This window comes from Equus quagga, unplaced genomic scaffold (genome assembly GCF_021613505.1).
Source record: "Equus quagga isolate Etosha38 unplaced genomic scaffold, UCLA_HA_Equagga_1.0 252_RagTag, whole genome shotgun sequence".
NCBI lineage: Eukaryota > Metazoa > Chordata > Mammalia > Perissodactyla > Equidae > Equus > Equus quagga.
The window spans coordinates 2,091,582-2,108,660 of record NW_025799860.1 but is presented as its reverse complement, the minus strand read 5'-3'; the positions used below and the strand labels follow the sequence as shown (position 1 = coordinate 2,108,660).

The following is a 17,079-nucleotide window of genomic DNA, read 5'->3' as shown; positions in this document are numbered from 1 at the left end:
TGAGGGTGGAGATTCAGTTTGGTTTTTTGTTCTGTTTTGGGTTTTGTTGGTTTTCTTCTGGATATGGATTTTCAGTTGTTCCAGGGCTCTTTATTGGAAAGACGTTTCTCTCATTGAATTACCTTGGCACCTTCATAAAATATCAATTGCTTATATGTGTGGATCTGTCTCTGAACTCGCTTCTGTTTCGTTGATCTATACATCTGCCCTTACAGAATGCTACAGTGTCTTGATTACTGTACATTTACAGTAAGTCTTGAAATCACATAGTGTTCACCCCCGCTTTATTTTCCTTCAGAGTTGTTTTTGTCTGTTGTAGATCTTTTGCTTTTTCTTCTGAATTTTAGAATTACCTTGTTAAGTATGTACAATTTTTCTTGGAATTGCTTTGAATCTATAGGTTAATTTGGGAGAACCGACCTCTAATAGTATTAAGTCTTCTGATCCATGAAAAGAGTCTCTCTCTCCTTTAATTAAGATCTTCTTTAATTTCTCCCAGCAATGTTTTCTGGTTTTCTTGAATACATTTTATTAGATTTATTTCTAGTTATTTCATGTCTTTTTATGCTCCTGTAAATAGGATTTTTTAAAATTTAAATTTCCACTTTTTCATTGCTATATATAGAATTATTATTGATTTTCATATGTCAACCTTTTATCCTATGACCTTGCTGGACTCGCTTTTTAGTTTCTGTGGCTTTTTGTAAATTCTTTGGGATTTTCTACATAGAGCATCATTTTGTCCACACATAAAGACACTTTTATTTCTTCCCTGTAATCTGTATGTCTTTTATTTATTTTTTCTGCCTATCACATTGAAAGAATACGAGTACAATTTTGAATAGAAGTGATAAGTTTGAACAGCCTTACCTTGTTACCAGTCTTAGGGGGAAAGCATTCAACCTTTCACTGTTAATTACGATATTATCTCTAAGTTTTTTCTTATATACTCTTTCTTAGGTTGGGAAAATTTCCTTTTTTTCCCTAATTTGTTGAGAGGAGGGATGACACATATGAAAATGTTTTCCTTTGGCAGAGCAGGGTTAGGAAGAGGGTAGGTACTATAAAAGTAGCTAAGAAGAAAATGGCCAAAATTTTAAGAAAATTATTAAGGCTGAGCATGGGCTATCGTGAGAGTTCAAAATAACATTGGGTCCTGACACAGGGAGTCCACATGCACTCACAGCTTTATTATCATTGGCCTCTACCAGGTGCTGACTAGGCAAGCAGAGAACACTCTCATTAGTGGAGCACAAGCACAGTACCCTGACTACTTCCAAGACCCCTTTTCTCATGCTAAGCAAAAGCCTTTTGCTAAGGTGGGCAAGAAACCCCTCCCCCCAGGCCCCAAAGCCCAGGCCAGGATTACCTGCTTCTGGGAGCTAGATAGAAACAAAAGCTGTCTACCCCTGGGAGTTGGGCAGGAAACTGTTGAAATCAGGACTTTGCACTGATCTGTTACTGCTGGAGGAGGGGCAGGAACCGCCCTCCTCCCCAGGACTACCCACAGACATAGTTTGGTTGCCACAGGAATAGAGGCAGAAACTCCAAGAAAGTCCCACCCCTAAAGCTCAGCTGGAGCAAAGGACATGCCTTATACTGAGTTGCTACCAGAAGACCCAAGAGGTCCCCTGCTCCCTACCATGAACTTAACACTGAGATACCATTAAGATCAATCTACCACTGGAGAAGAGAGCACCCCTCTATAGTGCAAGCATGCAGGGATGGCTGGAAGCTGAGAGTGCATGTGGAACACTTAGAAAGACCCTTGGCACACACATTCACAAGGTAGAAGCATCGCATTGCTGGGAGATGTTTTTGGTGCACTGAAGGTAAATGTAACACAAGAGAACCTAAACACAACTCAATACTGACTAGATTGTCTCAATCCTCACCTTGACAGAAAAAGAAGCATGCCCATTTCCAGGTGTAATTATCATCAGTCTATTCTGTTCTACACATAATTTCTAGCATTAAATAGAAATTATGAAATTTTAAAAAAGCAGTTAAAAAACAAATCTGTTGTCAGAAGATAAAACAATCAATGAAGCCACATGGAGAAATGACCCAGATTGTAAAAATATTAGACAGGGACTTTTAGGAAGTTATGAATAATATGTTAAAGGATCTAATAGAAAAGATAAACAGCATACATGAAAAGATGGGGAATTTCTGAAGAAATATGGAAACTATAAAGACAGTAAAATGAAAATGCTAGAAACATAGTATCTTCTTTCAATCAGCTTATAAGCCAATAGTGGAGATAAAATGTAATCATAAAAAGTCTAAATATCCTGGATATTTATCCTAGAGAAATGAAAGCTTAGGCTTACATAAACACCTTTACAGGAATTTATTTGTAATAGCCAAAAACTTGGAAACAGCCCAAATGTCCTTCAAACAAATTGTAGTGCATCCATACAATGGAATACTCACTTAAAAGGAATGAACTATTGATAAGTGTAACAAATTGAATGAATCTCAAAAACATTATATTGAGTGAAAGAAGCCAGTATCAAAAGTTTACAAACATTATGACACCATTTTTATAACATTTTCAAAATGATAGAATTATAGTGATAAAAAATATTATTATACCAGTGTCATTTTCCTGGTGTTGATATTGTACTATGGTTATATAAGAAATTACCATTAGGGATTAAGGGTACATAGGAATTCTCTATATTATCTTTGTAACCTCTGATATGTCTAAAAGTATTTCAAAATAAAAAGTTTTAAAATGTATATATAGTGGATATAATAAAGTAATCTAATGACAGAAGAAATTCTAAGTTAATCCAAAAGAAGGTAGAAAAGGAACAGAACAACTGAGTCAAATAGAAAATAACTAATAAGATGGTAGATTTAAATCCAATTATATCAATAAGTATATTAAGTGTAAATGATCAAAGTTCACCAATTAAAAGACAGGAATTGTCAGATTGCATAAATTATATGATATCCAAAGAAGTTCTCTATAAGTATGGATGCTAAAGGTTAAAAATAAATGGGTGAGGGGCTGGCCCTATGGCCCAGTGGTTAAGTTCATGCACTCTGCTTTGGCAGCCCAGGGTTTCACCGGTTCAGATCCTGGGTGTGGACATGCCACTGCTCATCAGGCCATGTTGAGGAGGTGTCCCACATAGCACAACCAGAGGCACTCAACTAGAATATACAACTATGTACTGGGGGACTTTGGGGAGAAGAAGAAGGAAAAAATAAAATATATATATATGTATAAAAAAGAAGATTGGCAACAGTTGTTAGCTCAAGTGCCAATATTTAAAAATAAATAAATAAATGGGTGAAAAAATATATATCATGCAAACAATAACCAAAAGAAAGCTGAAGTGGATATATTAATATCAGATGATGTAGACTTCAAAACAACATTACCAGGGTTAAAGAGGACATTTACATGATGAAAAAGGAGTCAATTCATTAATTACACATAGCAGTCCTAAATACATGTATATCTAATTGCCAAAACATTTTTTAGAAAACAGAAGAGGAACAAATGCCTCCCAAATAATTTTATGAAGCCAAGATTACCCTGATTCCAAGACCAGACAGACACTTCAGGAGAAAACTACAGGTCCATATTCTTCATGATGTTAAAATCCTTAACAAAATAATAGCAAATCAAATCCACTAATATGTAAAAATATATTTATACCAACAATACAAGGTTTGTTTAACACTGGATTAATTAATCACTGTAATTCACCACATTTACAATGTAAAAATGGAGAACTATATGATTATTCCAGTGAAAGCGTTTGACAGAATTCCACATCCATTCATGATAAAGCCTCTCAGCAAACTAGGAATAGAGAGGGACTTCCTCATCCCATGAAAGGCATTTATGAAAAACTTACAATTAATGCCATACTTAATGCTTAAAGACTGAATGCTGTTCCACTGAGATCAGGAAGAAGACAAAAGACTGCTCCCCCCACCTTTATTCAACACTGTCTGTTTCAATATTGTTCTTATAACTGTGTAATAAGGCTAGAAAAAGAAATAAAAGTTATGCAGATTGAAAAGGAATAAGGAAAATTGTGTATATTCACAGACAATATGATTGTCTACGTAGAAAATCCAAGAACTCTTCCATCTACCAGAACTGATGAGTGAATTTATCAAGATCGCAGGACTCACGTTCAATATACAAAAATTATTTGTAGTTCTGTGTACTAGCAATGAAATATTGGAAATTGAAACTTTAAAAATATAATTTATAATAGGATCAATAAAAATGACCTACTTTGGGGGGCCGGTCCTGTGGCCAAGTGGTTGGGTTCAAGAGCTCCACTTCGGTAGCCCAGGGTCTCGCCAGTTCAAATCCTGGGCGCAGACATGGCACCGCTCATCAGGCCATGCTGAGGCAGCATCCCACATGCCACAACTGGAGGGACCCACAACTAAAAATACACAACTATGTACCAGGGGGCTTGGGGAGGAAAAGGAAAAATAAAATCTTAAAAAAAAAAAAATGAACTACTTTGGGATAAATTCAACAAGATATATGCGCTGAAACTACCAAACATTGTTTAGAGAATGTAAAACAAACTTAAATAAGTGATGAGATAGATCATGTTCATGAATCAGAAGATTCAATATTGTTAAGATGCCAGTTCTCTGTAAATTAATTTATATATTCAGTACAATGCTAATGAAAATCTCTGTAGTCTTTTTTGTAGAAATTGACAAAGTGAAGGTAAAATTTATGAGACAACACAAAAGACTTACTATGGACAAAATAATTGTGAATGAAGTTGGAAGACTCTCATTACATGATATAAATATTTAACTATAAAGTTACAGTAATCAAGACTTTGTGGTATTGGCATAAGGATAGATATTTAGATTAAAGAACCAGAAAAGAGGGTCCAGAAACAGACCTTCATATAGATTGTCAGTTGGTCTTAGGAAAGAGGACAAGAAACTCAATGGGGAAATGTTAGTCTTTTCAACAAATGGTACTAGGACACTTGGATATCCATAAGGAAAAAAAAAATTAGCCTTGACCGTTATTTCACACCATACATAAAAATTAACTTGATATGGGTCATAGACTTAAATATAAAAGCTAATTTATAAAACTTTTGGTAGCATACATACATAAAAATATTCCCAACCTTTGGATAGGAGCTTTTTTTAGATAGGATATGAAAAGCACATACATTAACGGACAAAAAATGGGACTCAAAACTTTAAAATTTAGGCTGTTGTCTAAAAACTGTATGGTGTACAAAAGACACTGTTATGGAAATGAAATGCAAAATACAAATTGGAAGAAAATATTTGCAATACCTTCCCCCTGCTCCATTTTCCCATATTGTAATTTTTAGTTTGATCATAATTTTTGGTTTGATGAGTTTTCATTGTTTACAGTATAATGACTCTGTTAAACATTTCACAGTTGAGCTATAATTACGTTTATTTTCTTTGACAATTGTTGTTTTTCCTAGAGTTAATAGCTATCTTGCTTTTTGTTTGTTTGCTTGCTTGCTTGGCTTTCTTTGTACTTAATACTGAGTACAGAATGAAAAGAATATACATGAGAACATTTAGATAATTTCCTTTGGTAAGAAACCCTAGTTGGACATCAGAAGTGTCAATTGTCAATAGGAAGTTGGCATCTAATTCCTAGGATTCTTGAAGGAAAAGAAAGGAGATGAAAAGTTGGTTGTCCCCAGCTTGGAACATGTTCCCAAAGATTAATGGCAAGAGAAGACCAATCCTTGCCACCCCAATTCCCTAGTTTTTAGTCATTTTTCATTCCCTCCCTATTAGAACCTCTGTCCTCAACCACCTACGTAAATTGGAACTATATATTTCTATTCTTGGGCTGCAGCCAGAAATAATTAGTTCATGGCATTGCAGAATTGGAGTTCTTAATACATTTTCCCAGAAACATTATTGATATTCAGTATTTAGAGTCTACAATGACTGTAAATAATACACTTTACCTACATTATAGGTATAGGTAACATTATATATTTGGGAGAGGTAGCTAGTTATCAACTACATTTAATATTGTGCTATGAGGGACCGGCCCAGTGGTGTAGTGGTTAAGTTTGTGTGCTCTGCCCCAGTGGCCCAGGTTTGCTGGTTGAGATCCCAAGTGCTCGCCTACACACTACACTGCTCATTAAGCCATGCTGTGGCAGCATCCCACATACAAAATAGAGGAAGATTGGCACTGATGTTACCTCAGCAACCATCTTCCTCAAGTAGAAAGAGGAAGATTGGCAACAGATGTTAGCTCAGGGCCAATCTTCCTCACCAAATATATATATATATAGTTTCTATGAGAAAATGTGTTTCAAAGTTCTCCCAAACCAGCTTGTAAAAGACCTTTTGAAATACCTCAGATTATAAATTGGATGCTATGTTGTGTGCATACTGATGTGGAAGCTTCCTTTCTTTGACTAAGTGTGTTCCTGAGTAATTCAACAGATATTTCTTGAGTGCCTACTACGTGGCAAGGATCATGCTTGGTGCTAGGGAGGTATGGTGAACAACATACAGTGTCTGCCTCTCAAGGAACTTTCAGTCAATTTGGGAAGACAGTGAAATAAATGTTCGACTACAGTAGAGTATATTTAGTATTTAAAAAACAAGATGTTGTGGAAGCACGTGAAAGAATACACTTGGCCCAGTCTTGGAGGTTTAGGAATGGTGTCTCAAGGAAGGAACAAGTAAGATTTAGCCAACCAAAATGAAATGGGAAGTGGATGGGGTGGATGCTTTATGTTTCAGACAGATGAATTGTGCAAACTCACAAAGATTAACCAGAAGTGGCATATTTAGGGAATCAAAAGTAGGTCATCATGGATAAAGCATAGAATGTCAGGGAGGAATTCTGAAAGAGACTAGGCTGGGCATCACAGAGAGTGGTAACCATACCATGAAGGTCACAGTTCATAGTTTGTAGTTTATCCTGAGGTTTCTGAGCGGTTAGGTAGAGTGGGATAGAGTAAAATGATCAGATTTGTGCTTTAGAAAAATAACTCTAGCTATGTGGAGAATGCATTGGGAGGAACGAGCCTGTAGGCAGGAAGTCCAGTTGGGATGCCACAGTGGTAGTCCAGGCTAGCAGTGGATGATCTGAACCAAGGCCGTAGCTGTACCGTGTCTTACCTGGAAAGAAAGGAATAATTCAATAAATATTGAAGATGGGAAATCAATAGACATTGGTGATTGTAGAATCTAGGTTTCTTGCTTGGCCTACTGGGTTGATGTTTGTTTCATTCATTGATACTGGGAAAAACAGGAGATATGTTTGTGCACAGTCCCTCATTAAACATGATCGGTGCCAAACTCCACCAGGCACAAAGCTGTTAGATAATAGAAGATTTCTTTGTACTCTGCAGCATCATACTGAAATACTTTGCCTTTTATTGAGTCATTTGAACAATTCTGTTGAGGAATTTAAAGATAATTAAAACTAATGATAATTTATCTAAATTTTGAAAATCTTGATTAGAGTAAGAAGAAAAATGTAAAGAAAATAATGTTTTCAAGTAAATGTGTTTGTATGAGTATACACTTACTTATAGCATATGCTGTTTTAGGGGCATATGCTTAATTATTGCCTAAAGTAAAATGAACTGTTCATTATTTGTAGTATTTAATTTTTTAAAGGCTATAACTCCATAATAAATAAATTAAAGTATAAAGTGTAAAATCTTGTTCTTGTCAGCTCTTCTGAGGAAGCGAATACTTCCCGCATCCATTTTTATGACTATTTTAACACTGTTCATTAATTGTGGTTAGAGAGCTAGAAAGGACCTGTGGGGGTCATCTATTGTCTTCCTCTGCTCTAAGCAGAGTTATGTCTGAAGGCTTCTAGACAAATAGGTCTCCATCTATCCTAGTTTTATGGATTTCCAGGATAGGTTCTTTCTCTGCTCTAATCTTTTCTTTTTCTTGTATTCTACAGTGTCTTCTAGGCAGACAGGAAAACAGTGCTAGTGCTTCAAATTAGGTCGTGTCAGCAAATTAGGTCATACTGATATGATAACTTTGAATATCTGCAGTGTGATGCTATACAGTTATGGCACTGATGTGTGCCATCCGTGTGCTGTACAGACGTTTATGCTAGTCTGCCTTTTGAGATTAAGTGTTTGCACTTCTCAGGAAGATAGAGGCTGTGTGAGTTATGTGTGTTTGTTATTATCTCCTTAGTTTTGTTTTTATATTATTAAGATCTGTTTTTCAGATATTTCTTAATGATATGAAATTTAATAATGATAATGATAAGCAGTAAATAATAATGATTGTAAACAACAAAGGAAATGAACATAAAATAATCAGTGTTACTGGTAAAAAGTCAATTAGTGGAGGATCTCAGATAATTGGAATTACTTTTCTTCTTCTAAATCATTTTTATTGCTTTGTAATATTTGTCCAGAATACAATGGATGAAAATGAACAGATTCTTTAGATTTAGGATCAGCATAATATTCTCCTAAGGAAAAAACATATAAGTGGTATGTGTGATTTAGCCAACTCTCAGTTATTTTCTGGTGCATTGCAACAACGTCTCATTTCTAGAGAAAACCATGTTAAGAGAAATGCCAGTTATTTTCCTATGAAAATGATAACTTAAACTATCCTGTCACTTTGGAGATGACAGCATTCCTTCGTGCCTTAAAAACTTTCCAGAAGGCAAATTGCTTTAAGCACGTTTCCATTATACGCAAAGCACACTTCCTCTTTGCTGTGTTGCCTCAGCAGCTTGTCCCAGCTAGCAGTGAGGCAAGATGCCTGGCGCACAGAGACTGGGACGTTGTGAGACTGAAGAGTGCCTCTTCCCGTGCCAGTTCTTTTGTTTAGGACAGGGTCTCTGCTTCTGAATGGGGCACTGTCTGCTTTCTGCTCACTAGTAAGGAGATGGTTGGTAATAATAAGGTACAAATAAAACAATAATGTTACCATTTTAGAGGAGGAAAGAGAGAGTATGTTAGCTACATGGCCATGTGGAATGGAGGTAGGCATTATTAAAGATGGGAAATATCTACTTGAGAGGGAAGAGTGGTATAAGGTTTTTCAGGTGGCAGGAATGGTTAAGTTTGGAATCACATGTGGAGGGATTTGCCTTAGAGAAGAGAAGAAATACTTCTTGTCAGAAAAGGAAAGGAAGTGAGGATGAGTAAAAACAAAGAAAGGTAACATCATTCTCAAATGATGAATTCTGTTTTCTCTGGTCAGTGGGAAGTTTGAGAGCCAAGAGGCATAGATTCTGATTTCAAAGAAAATGGTAAACGTTGAAGTTGTTTTTGCAATTTACTGGAGAAATATAGTATTAATAAGAGCTAACACTTTTACAGCATTTACCATGTGCCAAGCACTATTCCAAGCATATTTTACACACTAACTCATTTAATTCCCCACCACTCTATGAGGTGTGGGTACCTTTTATCCTCTCTTATAGATGGAGAAGCTAAAGCACAAATTTAAGTGACTTGCTCAGACTCTCAGATTGTAAGTGATGGTGGGAGGATTTGAACCCAGACAGTCTGGCTCCATAGTATATGCACTTAGCCATCATTCCACCAGGATAGCTGAAAAAATTTAATATTTGTTAGTAACCATGGGTTTAAAGTGGTGCCTGTTTCCCTGTTGGTGATTTTTCAGCATCTTTGTACAGACATGGAGAAGATACAGAACTTAAAAGTCTGTATGTTGTATGTGCTATAATTTTTAACTCCCAAATAAGATTCATTCATACTTACCCTTACTAGTTCAAAGTTGTTTACCTTATTGATATGATGGATGGATGGAATTCAGAAAGAAATCGAGAATGTTTTTGAAAATTGAATTCAATTTTAAAAGAATTAAATTAGCTGTTTTGATCAATGACTTTTCCGGTCAAAATTCCATGAAAAAAAGTTTTTAAGTTCATAATACTATTGGCTTTACTTTCTAACTTTATCTAAATTTGAGTAAACCCGATGGAGTATGTCATTCATGGGAATGTTCGCTCTTATCCATCCTTGCTTAATAGATGATAGATGGACAGACAGACAGACAGACAGACAGATAGATAGATTAGATAGATCAATTGTTTTATTATATCTTGTTCTAAAAAGTTTAATGGAAAGGTTTAGGATCCCAAGTTCTTTTGTAAAATTGTGTTGGTTAAGGTATTAAATTGGAGTTGCTCTCTTCTTAATGGTATTGTAACACCCTTCTGCTTCTCAGTGTGAAATGGGCTGCTTGTGGAACTTGATCAGTGTCAAAAGATTAGCTGTATTAGAAGTGTTAGATTTATATTTACAGATACTTCCATAAACATGCCTAGAGATAAGAAAATCACACTTCCAATAGTTCATCCAAACCATCTTTGGAAGTGAAACTGTTGTTTTCTAGGGGAAGATTTTGGCACAGGGCTCTGTGAAAATGTCCAAAACACTGACATTATAGTATGGAACTACCATTCTTCCCCTGAAGGCTGTCTTCTACCAGCTTTGACAATATTTTCTACCAGATTTAAAAGTATTTTTTTAGGTTGATGAAATGATTTCTAAATCAAGAACAGTGGGCGACAGGGAGGGGATAGTGGAAGACAAATCCTAATCTTTCTTTTGTGGTGGTCTGCAGGGCAGGGCAGGGGATGAATCAGCAATACATATTCTCTTTTACTTTGGTACTTTCCTTTCTTCATTTAAGATAATTTTAAAGGCTAAAACGTAAATCAACTATCACAAAGAAATAATAAGAAACAATATAAGGTGAACTACATAAATGAATAACAGCAAGAGAGGCAGAGAGGATATCAACTGATGAATGGACGATAAAATGTGGTATATCCATACAATGGAATGTTATTTGACAATAAAAAAGAAACTGATATTACATTTCTGAAATTCTGAAATTACATTTCTGATACATTCTATGTCATGGATTGAGTATATTTTGCTAATATTGTGTGATTCCATTTACACGACATGTCCAAAATAGTCCGATCCATACCGATGGAAAGTAGATTAGTGTTTGCCTAGAGCTGGGGTGATACAGGGACCTGGAGAGCGGGGGGTGATTGCTGGGAGGTGAAGGGTTTCTTTGAGGGTAATGAAAATATTCTAAAATTGATGGTGATGATGGAGGCACAACTCTGTGAATATACTAAAAACCAGTGAATTGTTCACTTTTAATGGGTGAATTTTATGGTGTGTGAATTGTATTTCAATAAAGCTGTTTGTTGTTTTTTGGTTTTTTTTAAATGCAGACAGAAAAGTTCTCTGTCATTCTGCTTTGTCTGCCCTAGTTTACCACTTGTCCTCAGCAGCTTCCATAGTAGCCGCAAGATGACGGGTGCAGCTCCTGATATCAAGTGCGGGCCATAATGTCCGAAGCAAGGAAGAGCTTTCCTAAGAGTCCCTTTGTCCGTGAGGATCTTTCTGAAGCCAGCAGCAGACTTCCCATGTTTCTTATTAGTCAGAAACACTTGCAGTGGGAATGGACGTGCTAGGCTTGCTTAGACCCGTCACAATTCACCTATCGCTGATTAAGAAGGGCTTGAAGAGCTTTCCGTAAAGCATGTGACCACCAGATAGCTAAACAAAACTACCCTTTGGTCTGGGGCCTGAGGACTCCAGAACTGAAGGAGAAGCCTCTTTTGTGCTTATACTCCCTTCGCTAGAAGTTGTAGGTGTTAAAGAAAAAATTATTCTGACACTTGTTAAAACGGTAACGACTTTATTCAAGATCACTGCGGTAGGAGTCAACTCTATGGCAAGTGAGAGAGATTGCTCGACTCTGAATACAACAAGGACAGGTGGGGATTTATAGCCAAGGAGCGGGGTGAGGGGGTTGGTGGATGGAACATTACTAAGAGGAGACATCAGGAGTGGAGGGACTCTTGCTGAACTGACCTAGCAGGATTCTTGCTGGAGGGAGGCCGAGGACTTAGACATGGTAAGTCAGGGATGAGGAGCTTGGTTAGATATCAACAGGTGATCAGGCATCAAGGGTAGGAGATTCTCAATAAACTGACTTAGCAGAACTCTCGGTAACACTGGGCGATGCAGGCCTGGCAAGGACAGGCCAGATTTGGAAGGCCGAGGTCAAGGCCTAGTCAAAAAGGCGGCTCAGAGAAGCCTAACTGAAGTTTGCTCAAGGAGAGAGTCTTTGTCATTGCTCAGGTTTCATATTTTTTTCATTCTTTCTTTCTCCCTTTTATTATTTGATTAAAGGCTGAGAATTTAAAATCAGGTAACTTTCATCAGGTCTTTAATGCAGTGTAGACTTTTCTTTAACTACTTTCACTTCAAAAAGTTTGATGTGCACCTACTCGCTGAAAAAAAAACTGAGAAACAAATCTTACATGTTCTCTTTTTTCTGCATTTCTTTAAACTAGACGTATAGTATAGTAATGTACAGTCTTCATTAATTATTTAAACTAGAGCTTTGACTAACAGACACTAACAGACCAATTTCAGTAAAATAAAATAGAATTATGAACATGTGTATTTTCTGCAACTTCTTCAAAACTGGAACCAGGATAACCAAAATGCTGATCATTATCAGGACCTGCCATTCCACATAATGTGCACTTATGATAGTTTGAAAGCAAATTCCTGCTCAAATAACTTAAAATATGACAATGCCGTGGCAGTTTTAATTATAATAAAATCAGAATAGTTAAAATGCATGTATAGTACATTTTATTTATTTATTTATTTATTTATTTATTTTTTGACGAAGATTAGCCCTGAGCTAACTACTGTCAATCCTCCTCTTTTTGCTGAGGAAGACTGGCCCTGAGCTAACATCCATGCCCGTCTTCCTCTACTTTCTCTGTGGGACGCCTACCACAGCATGGCTTTTACTAAGCAGTGCCATGTCCGCACCCGGGATCCGAACCGGCAAACCCCGAGCCGGCCCCAATATAGGCCGTTTTAAAATGCAAACCTATGCAATCCCCAACTTAGGAACCTAAGAATCCTAAAGTTCATTTGTTAACATAGATATTTTGGTTCTCCAAACGCATTTTCCCAGTATCACAATGATGGTTAAGTTACTAGGTTAGTCCCAAGAGACTATTAAGCCGGTTGTATCGTTGAACTTTATAGTATTAATAGTAACCATAAGCCTTCCTGAACCAGTGTTTGGAAGGAGTAGGGAGCAGGGGGCTGGAGTTTTGGCATCAGCAGTTTCTGGTTGTAACGAGGAAAGGGGGATGCCAGTGGAGGGGACTCTGGTGGAAACAGCTTGCTTGTGAAGAGGTGGGGAAGGCATCGGAGACTAGGGGTGCCGTGATTGTACAGTTTGTAAATTCGCAATGGATGGTAAATGAATGTACCTTAAAAATGTTCCAACTTGACATGTACTTTTTGAAAGGCTTATCACAGTAAATATAGCTCTTTAGGCAAACATGCAGTTTATTAAAGTGGTTCCGTTACCATGGAAACATAGCCAGAATTTATAGCTCCTTATTTTGAGAGGGCTTCATTCCACTTTCTGAGGCACTAAAATCCAAGGCTAAAGTTCTTAACAGCCTCCAGTCTCATTGTATGATGAATTTCTATTATTTAGGAAATTTAGACATATAAAATGTGGCTTGCAGAATTAGTCTTGTGATTTTGTAGTCATATGCATGAATTTTAAGTAGGTATTTTTCAGTTTTGAAAGCCCATTTTAATTTTTTTTTATTACCAAAGCTACATATGATCATAGCTTAATGAGGAGAAACAGCCATTTCAAAATATAACAGCCCCCTAAACTTATTCCCTAGAGGCAACCATTTCCTATTCTCTTAGTCAATTTTTTTAGTGTTTTCTTCAAATCTGTCAGTGTGTTTATCTTGCTTCTTTGTTTGTATTAGTACTTGCTTTGTAATTTTAGCTGTTATCAATTGGCTTCCCAAAATGGAAGATAAAATTTTAGCTCTTTCATCCCTCTGCCCCACCTTCTCACCTAGACCTTTCCCCAATTCCCATACTTCCAACAGAGTGATGGGTAGGTAGACAGGTAGGTAGGTGGATGGATGGATGGATGGATGGATGGATGGATGGATAGACAGATGGAGAGAGAGAAAGAGAGAGAGAGAGTTATAGTTTTACTAATTTTATAGCAATTTATGCTAATTTTGGCTTGATCAATATTCACCATGTATATTATTAGACAATGTTTATACTATTTACAGTTGAATCATACAATATACTATGGATGTATTTTCTTTCTTCTACAACTCATTTTCACTAATTCATCCTTAAGCTTTTCCACTAGTTGTTTAATCTCCTCATGATATCTTTAAACATTAGCATTGTAGTAATTTTATCTTCTTAAACAAATTTCACCTATTGCCATTGATCAGCTCTAGTCCATGCTGTTGCTCTTTTGGTCTACTGCAGAGCTCTCATCCTGGGGATTTTCTTTATTTCTCTCTTGTGCTGAATTACCTCTTTCCTTGATATTATTTTCTTTATTTGTTTACTCCCTTGTTTTGCTGGACCAGTAGCCTCCCAAGAAAGAGTACAATGAAGGTAAATTATTTCAATCCCTGCATATTTGAAATGTCTTTATTCTACTTTTATACCTGATTTTTAATTTGACTGGACATAAATTTTTAGTTAGAAATCATTTTCTTTCAGTTTTTAGTATTGATGTTGAGATATCCAATGCAATTCAAAATTTTTATTCTATTTTGATTCTGTGAAATCTTTTCCTCCCCTCTCTAGAGGCTCATAGAATCATTTATTTGTCCCCAAAGTTCTAATATTTTATGATGATGGACCTTGCTCTAGGTCCATTTTCATCCATTGTGAAGGATCTTCAGTGGCCCTTTTCCATTTTCCATTTTGGAAACTCATGTACTTAAGTTCTGTAAAACATTCTTTATTTCTTTGATTATTTCATTTCCTCTGTTTTCTCTGTATTGTTTCCTAGAACTTTTATTTTTCATATATTGCCCTTATGTCCTGATCCTCTAATTTTCTTATATTTTCTCTATTATTTTCCGTCTACATTCTAGAAGATATCCTCAGCTTAATAACCAGTGCATTTTTATTTATTTGTTTATTTTTTGCTGAGGAAGATTCACCCTAAGCTAACATCTCTTGCCAATCTTCCTCTTTTTCTATGTGAGGTGCCTCCACAGCATGGCCATCGATGACTGGTGTAGGTCCACGCCTGGGAACAGAACCCAAGCTGCTGAAGCAGAGCATGCTAAACTTAACCACTAGGCTACCAGGGCTGGCCCATAAGCAGTGTCATTTTTAATCCCTGCTTTTATATTTTTCATTTCCAAAAGTACTTCCCTCCATCTCCCCCAACTATTCCATTTTTGTAGCATCCTATTCTGGTTTGTTTTTTTTTTAAAGATTGGCACCTGAGCTAACATTGTTGCCAATCTTCTTTTTTTTTTTTAATTGCTTTTTCTCCCCAAATCCTCCCAGTACATAGATGTATATTTTAGTTGTGGATCCTTCTACTTGTGGCATGTGGGATGCCACCTCAGTATGGCCTGATGAGCAGTGCCATATCTGCGCCCAGGATCCGAACCAGCAAAACCCTGGGCCGCTGAAGCAGAGCACACAAACTCAACCACTCGACCACGGGGCCGGCCCCATTGTTCTTGTTTTATAAATGTAATCTCTTGTAGTTTTTTTCTCTCTGTGTAGTTTATCTGTTCTTAAGGTTGCTTTCTACAAATGCCTGGTGATCCTTGGTTGTTTGCTTATATTTATAAGTAAGACACTAAACACTGACTGGAGACCCTGTTTGTGGATATGGACTGTAAACTATGGCCTTCAATAAAGGGTGATCTGACTGGGATGTCTTGTTGAGGAACCTCCAATGTCAGTATCTTTAGTCTTTTTTCTTTAACTGATCAGATTCCCCAGAAAAGAGTCATTTTATAAGACTCTGCTCTTCTGCCTAGAGACCTGTTTTGGACCTGTAGGGGTAGAAAGTTTGAGGGAGAGGGACAGATCTCAGTATTTATTATGTAACTTTCATTTAATCCCCATGATTTTTGCAAGATGGCCTACGGTCAATGTTGGATTCCTCCATCCAGATACCGTCCGTTTTACCCTCTGCAGAAAGTGAATCGCCAGTTTTTCTGCCAGGAGGGGTTGGGAAGTCACCTATTATGTGGACTGCGTAGAGAAAGGATATGGATCAGTGTTGCACATAATCAACTACTTAGTCATTCTTTCAGCTAAGCCTCCTGTTTTAGCCACACCCCATCCTCACTTCCAGAGGTGCCATTTCCTGAGCCTTTTTAGACTACTGCATTATAAACCAGGTGCTTCTCAACTTTCCCTACTGCCAGGGTAGGAACTGTCAGGTTGGCTAATCCATCACCAAGCATCTGTCTAGTTTTTAGCTTCCAAAGTTTTGTTGCTATTGATCCCTTTCCAATTCTCCTTCCCTCTCTACACTTTGCTCTCATTTAAATATAACACTGAGAAGGAGTGGAGGTTAAATATGTTGAGCCTGCTATCTTTTCCCAAAATTTCTAAGTAACTAGTTTTTAACAGTTAAGAGATACTATATTTATGTTTTAAATTTAATTCATGCTATCCACTTTAAATTTAATTCCTATTTAATTCATCTCATATTGATTTCTCACTCTTAATAAGTAACTTGTCCTCGAGTTAACTAAGGAAAGTGTATTCAATCTGAACTTTCTTATTTTCTTCGTTCTACCTCGCAATTTCTTTGTGTCTCCCCTTGTTCTCTCAGATCTCCTTCCTGTGATTTTAATCCCATCACTCCAGCCTCTTCTGTGATCTCCATCCTGGAGACAGGCTAAATCCCCTCATTTTCTATTTTTCTTAGCCTATCTGCACCTTAAACAGCTTGTTTGTAAATCTACCTAGGTCTCTTAATTAAGAAAATGAATTAGCCAACTTTCTTTAACCCCTAAGTTTCAGTCCTGGCCTTCTTACTCTTTTTCAGTCTCCTCCCCCTCAAAATAATATTATTCATCTGATGTTTTATCTTCCATTTTCTCCTTAACTCTCTTCCACTTAGTCTTCTATATAAGTTTTTTTGAAAATTGCTTTCTAAACAAAACCACCATCCTTTTCTTGGTCATAGCCTAATTGACTACTTTCT

General features: G+C 36.7%; 1 protein-coding gene across 2 annotated transcripts in view; it reads left to right on the top strand.

Annotated features, from left to right (window-relative positions):
* Window positions 1–17,079, top strand: part of LOC124233819 (DNA annealing helicase and endonuclease ZRANB3-like) — a 215,746-nt gene that overhangs the window by 149,220 nt on the left and 49,447 nt on the right. The gene's annotated exons all lie outside the window — the stretch shown is intronic.